This window comes from Gavialis gangeticus, unplaced genomic scaffold, assembly GCF_001723915.1.
Source record: "Gavialis gangeticus isolate Ggan-Ray unplaced genomic scaffold, GavGan_comp1, whole genome shotgun sequence".
Lineage (NCBI taxonomy): Eukaryota > Metazoa > Chordata > Crocodylia > Gavialidae > Gavialis > Gavialis gangeticus.
Window position 1 is genome coordinate 11506353 of NW_017728991.1, and position 6466 is coordinate 11512818.

The 6466-nt window shown below is 42.9% G+C and overlaps 1 non-coding gene across 1 annotated transcript; it reads left to right on the forward strand.

Annotated features, from left to right (window-relative positions):
• The first annotated feature begins 4705 nt into the window (after positions 1–4705).
• On the forward strand, positions 4706–4778 carry TRNAQ-UUG. The gene has a single exon. It is a non-coding gene; the product is annotated as a tRNA-Gln (tRNA).
• Positions 4779–6466: the final 1688 nt, after the last annotated feature.

Sequence of the window (6466 nt, forward strand, 5' to 3'; positions counted from 1 at the left end):
TTTTTTTTTTTTTTTTTTTTCCGTTTTTCTAAAGAGCCAGGAGCTGGGGCTGGCAGGGGCTGGGAGAGGGGGAGAGGGGGAAGGGGATGGGGCCTGCATGGTTTGGAGATTCAGCAGCAGCAGCCAAATCAGTTCAGGACGGTGATTAGAATCAACAAGACGAGTCGCTGTCCCCCAAATCCAAAGCGAATACTAGCCACTTCAACACAGCTCTTGTCCTCTCACATGCCTTTAGGTGGGAAGGTCCATAGTTGTGGTCCTGCACAATATTTGCCACTATGAAAGATTATCTCCAAAGTTCTAATGAATATCTAAACTGAAAAAAAAAAAAAACAACCAGAAGCTTCAGGGTAAAATGGAACATAAAAAGGTAAGGCACATAAATATAGGAGCAGAGCAAATACCTTTACCCGCCTCTGTTTCACTGTGAGTTTTCTTTTCCAAAGTTTTGCTTTCATGACTCTGCTAACCACTTTTCCCCTTCTCTTAGAATTCGCTTTTCCTTGCGTGTACCTTCCCACACAGCAATTTAGCCATTAAGTCATAACATTTTACAGAGAGATTATCGATAACCTGAAAAATGTAGCATCAGTGGTATATTTATACCATAGGACTAGTAGAAAAGTCAGACTTCAAGGTTTTGCGGCCTTGCCTCAGTTTTTCCGGTCCTGGCAGTTTCTCATCCTAATCAGCCCTGTGACTGACAGTAAGCTGAAAGAATGCATAATATGAATATACTGTATGGTTTTATATGCACATAACCTAATAGTATACCCTCCATGAAGCATATTCAGGCAGCAATCAAGGGAGGCACAATGGGCACAAAACCAAATTTTAGAAAATAATAACTATTTTGCTTTAACTCTAGTCAAATCAGATGCAATCTGGCCACATTTTTAAGGCATGTGAAAAGGTTTATTTAAGACAGATAATGGGAAAAATTACTACACAGCCTCCACTTTTGTGTACCTATTTTGCTATACCCAAGGCTCTTCTTCTGATGTGCAAACAAGACAGAATAATAGTACAGTAAAATTGCGCCTAACAAACATTGATGTAGTTACTTGAATCCATGGCCTTGAAGTGCATTACAAACTGGTTAAGTATTCTCATCATTTTACAACTGAAGAAATTAAGGCACAAATTAGTTAAGTGACTTTTCTAATGCACAGAATGAGTCAGGGCAGAGTGGGAAATATGAGTCAGGTCTCCAATTGCCAGGGCCAGTTCTACTAGTTCAAGTGCATGCATAAAAATGAACAACCGGGTTGCATATCTTGCCCAATGGGTATTCAGACAAAGAGTTGATCCCATTTTCTCAAGGTCTGGAAGTTGCAGCAGGAAGTTGGCAGGTTGGGTTACAGCGCAAGACTTTTATTTGTGGAACTCTGGAGTCAGATTGTAGGTAAAAAATGGAAATAAGGTTTGTTCTTACATAGTGTGTATTCGATACTAACCACGACAGTCTCTTCTCAACATAGAAAAAATGAGAGTGGCAGAGCAAACCTTCAACAGAGTCATCTCCCATGTATAATTTAACAATATCCATTTTTTTTGCCAACAAAGAAATCTAAGATACATCAGATCACTAAGCCTATAAGCAAGAAGCAGGTCCCTGTGTGGCATTTTTGTGCACCCAAAATTCACTGTTATTCAAGAACTGTATATTGAACAGCTGACATCAGTCATGGTGTAGCAAGAAAGACTTGCTCCACCTTGCTAAAGTTCATTTTAAAGAGTTCAGCTATGAAAATGGGCCACCAGTTCTTTTTCATGGAATAATCTACAAGGAGGTTGCCTTAGTTTACTCAGGAATTGCATCTGCTAAGTATTTAATGCCGAGTACAGATTGGAGAGAGGTCTGCTGAACCAGAAGGAAAGGATTTGAATGCATGAATGTTATTTAAAAAAATATGTGCTTCCATTATGGGTAGTAAATCCTCTACTGGCTACTTTTCTTTCCTCCAAACAGGCAAAATGTAGTCGTGTTTTAGTGCTGTTAACGCACAGAGCTTGACTAAGAACAAGCTATTCCTCCCCTGTTTGTCTATCTTACTGATTTTTTTCCTGCTGCAGCTCAGTTCAATTGTTACAAAAAGCCTTCCCCTGAATATTCTGCTTCCAAAGCAATAATGTACAACTGCAATCTTAAATAACCAAAACTCCACTCAACATGCTGCTAGATCCCTGGAGAGAATTAGCTGGCGAGACTATGTAATAAGTTTTTGCACATGGGAAAATGACTAAGCAAGAAGGTGCAATCTCAGCTTCTTGGGCAGGTCCATTTTGTTTTATGTGTCTGAGCTGCTGAGTTTATCGTGGGACAGCAGCATGCCGAAAGAATTTCCAAAAGGCCCCAACTGCTTGGTGGTTAGATGTCATCATAAGTTATCTTTTTACTACCACTCAAGATTCGAGGTGGGGGATTCTTCTTTATTGATAAAGAGACTTTCTGCAGAGACCAAGGTCCTAAAATGGATAATTATCACGTGATTTTCAAGTAGTGCAGGGTCGGATATTTCAGAAAGTGCTATCACCATATAACTGTGTGCTGTGTCAGCTTCTTGAGCACCTTGAGAACAATATTCCTGTTAGTTTTACAGTGCATTAGGTCTCTTCTTAGAATAAATTTGGTTTATGCAAGCGGGATTGATTGCATCCAAATGAAAGAGTAAACACAATGCAGGAGCTGCGAGGAGATAAAGAGAAGTGTTGGAGGAAGAATTTGAATTTTTAAACTAGTGGAGATGAGGTGACAGAACAAAAGATGTCATACATAACCCAGGGAAAGTGGCTGTAATAAATAAGTGGGATAGTACAGCACAAAATAATATTCAGCAGTAAAGCATGATGGTTTTAAAAGGGGAGAGATGCAGAAGGAAGTAAGGACCTGATTTAGCATCACTGGTCAGAATAGTAAGTAAGCATGAGTTTAAATTCCACTGAAATCAATGGGCCTTGAGCACCGACTTAAACATGTATTTGAGCTCTGTTCTGAACAGGCTGGGTATAGTATGCACATGATTAAGTGTCTTTCTGAACTGAAGATGGAGATGAGCTCAGGAAGAAAGAGCAAATCCTAGACAATGACAAGATGGTCACTCAGCAGAAATTCCTAACAGGTTTATAGTGCATACTAGAGACTATGGGGGGAAAAAATGGAGATGCCCCAAGTATATGTCAAGATGGAATATTACAGTGATGCTGGCTTGAAGGAAATGTGATGGCAAATGAAATTCACTGGGAGTACTTATTGAGCAATGCAACTGTTTAGAAGGAGATAGTAATAATGCATAAACTAGACAGAACAAGTACTCTAAGGTAAGAAAGAGTCTGAGAGTTCAGGCCTGAGACAGGATACCCAGAAGTGATGCAAAGTTGTTTTCCCTATGGCAGTGTTAGACCCCTGCCAGAAGTGCAAGTAAAAGCACGATAGGATCCAATGCACAATCCACACACTCGTGCTTCCTGCCATGCAACACGTGCATGGGAGAAGGCGTGATTGGGGGAAATCAGGCATTAGATCCCATCACACCTTATTGCTGGGGAGCCCTGGAGCATGATCCTGGGCTCCCCCGGCATGGGCAAGCAGCAAGCTCCTGTAGCTGGCAGCCCTCTCATCTGATGGGGCTCCCAGCTACACTGGCGCACCATGCGCTGCCACAGCTGGAAGCCCAGTCCACTGATGGGGCTCCCAGGAACAGGGGCAGACCATGAACTAAAAGGGGCCTCCTACATCAAGTCCAGTCTCCCACATTTGCTCACTATTGTGAACTTATAAAAAAAATAGTCTGTAATAACTTCCTGTAACTTGGTTGTATAAAGCACAAAGTCTACTACTGTTAATCAATAAAGTTGCAATATATGATGAAATGATTAGGCATGCTGTTTGTACTATACACAAATTAACTGACATATTAGACTGATGCTGCCATGATTCCTTTAAAGGCTGAACTGGAAATAAAGTAAAATACATAGCAAATAGAATTAAATCTAATTCAATAATGTTGTACTAGCCTCAGTCCATTTCTCCCCAATCAAACTGTAATAGGTTTTGTAATACTAATCATTAATGACCTGCAATTTGTAGAATAGATTTTAAACAATGGAGTCAGGCTACTCACTAGTCTCAATTTTCCAATGATTTTTTTAATTTATTGTAATTACAGATTAATATATGATGAAGATTTCTTCCCCAAAACTGAATGCATTGAATCTAGTCCTGGCAATGTACAGTTCCTGCTTTGCAATCCTGCAATCCTTCTTAAGGCAAAAATCCCAATCAGAAATTAGAAGAACTGCAAATAGAGTTGATTGGGGTTATTCAGCAGGGAAAACAAGTGGGCCAGATTTGCAACTCCACTGATGCTCCTTGAAGCCATAAGGGATTTACACTAATGTGACAGTCAGCAAATGTATCCCCATCTCTGTAGGTCTGCATTACTGAGTATTTGGGATACAAGGCTGAAAGTTCAGGGTACCTCGTGTTTGTGTGCAACATCCATTTATATTGAAAGTGCTTTTTAGCAGAAGTGTCTGTTACACACTATTTTCATACTTCTGATAGCAAATATAATTTTGGGTTGAAAAATATTCCTTTGTCCATTTTTCTTATAATAAAAGAAGAAAACTGCAGATCTCTCTTAATTGAATAAGAGTTCATGGTCTCAGGGAGGGTACCCTGAGACTAGCAAGGGTAGCCCAAGACCATGTGGCCTAATGGATAAGGCGTCTGACTTTGGATCAGAAGACTGAGGGTTCAAGTCCCTTCATGGTTGGATCATTTTTCAAGCCTGAAAAAATGGCAGCATCATAACAAGCACCCCAGGGTACAATAGGAAGCTTTGTCTGACACCAGCCAATGGACAGGTTATTCCACAGCTCACCCAAAAGCCTATGGCATGCTTAGTTGTCTGTACGCTAGATGCCAGAAGCATGGGAAATGAGCAGGAGAAACTGGCCCTCCTACTAACCAACAGCCAATAGGATCTCATAGGGATCATGGAGACCTAGTGGGACTCCACCTATGACTGGACCACAGGCATAGGGGGATACACCTTGTATAGGAGGGATCATGTTAGGAAGAAGGGTGCTGCAGTTGCTCTCTATGTGAGGGAACATTGCACCTCCTTAGAAGAGAAGATTGGAAACAAAGAAGGGTGACTTGGGACCATCTGGGTCAAGATATGGGGAGAGCACAAGGAAGGGGATTTGACTGTAGGACTTTCGGATAGGCATCTGACCCCAGCACTCTTCAATTCAGCACAATACCTAAGTATGTATCTAAGGCAGTGATTCTCAACCAGGGTGCCACTGCCTAGATATCTTTCCTTGGACGCCACAGGGTGCTACACCATGTTAGCACTGTTAGCTGTGCAAACATGATTCACATCATAAACCCAGAGTTTTCAAATAGGGACCTATAGTGTGAAGAAGATTTTGCCCTGCTGTCGTCTTTCTGAGTTCTTTGCAATGGAAGAATTAAGCTAGTATTCTTCTGTAGTCAAAAAACAAAAGGAAAGTAAGAACTGGCATTTTCCAAGGAGTGCCTCGAACCAAACTAGGGGTGCCTTAAGTCTAAAAAAGGCTGAGAACCACTCATATAAAGACTTGCCATCTGTTACAATACAGCCACCCTAGGGATGGCCGTGACGTTCCTAGGGCACTGTGACTGTGCTGGCTCTGCCCTGTGGGCACCTACTAATCTCTCCTGCCACGTCTTACTGGTATAACTGATGAATTGGGAGGCTTCCCTTGAGTTGCTCCTCAGTCATGGTCCTGACAGACTCCCTTAAACCCTGTGGGCACTCAGGAGGTGCCTTACAATACTCCCCTCCCCGCAAGCCTTATGGGCTAGATGTGTGGCTCCAAAACCTCCCCTTTACCACACCCCATGCCTCACAGGTGGTAATTAAACATTGTCCCTTTTTAGGAGGCCTCTACCTAGCTCGGCCTCCTGTTGTCACTAGGCCCTGGGCCCTTGTAGCTGCGCCCTCACTGGTGCTGGGCTCTCTGCAAGCCCCATCACTGCGCCCTCACTGGCGCTGGGCTCTCTGCACTGCAGTGTGCCCCAATGAGGTCTCCTCCTCCCCAATAGCCTCATCCTGACCCACCAGTTCAAACAACCAAAAAAGTCAATATAAGCCCCTGGGCTACAACACAACAATACCCTGGGGTCCACACTCTATCCCTTTGTAGAAGGCAAGCTTCTCTCTCAGTATAATGTGCCTCCCACCCACACGTACCTATGAGCTCCTGTAGCCCCTTAATCCTACCAGCAGCAGAACAGGCAGTCAAGCATCTCCAAGGAGCTTTCTCTGCGAGAGCTCCTTCCCCCTTGGCCAATGCCAGAGAACTAACCCTCTAGTCCTAGCCATAGGGCTTATACGTGCCCAGGGCCCTGCCTTCTTCCAGTCAGCTGACCAGGTGCAGGTGCAGGCTAATTCCCTCATTAGCCTGCTACCAC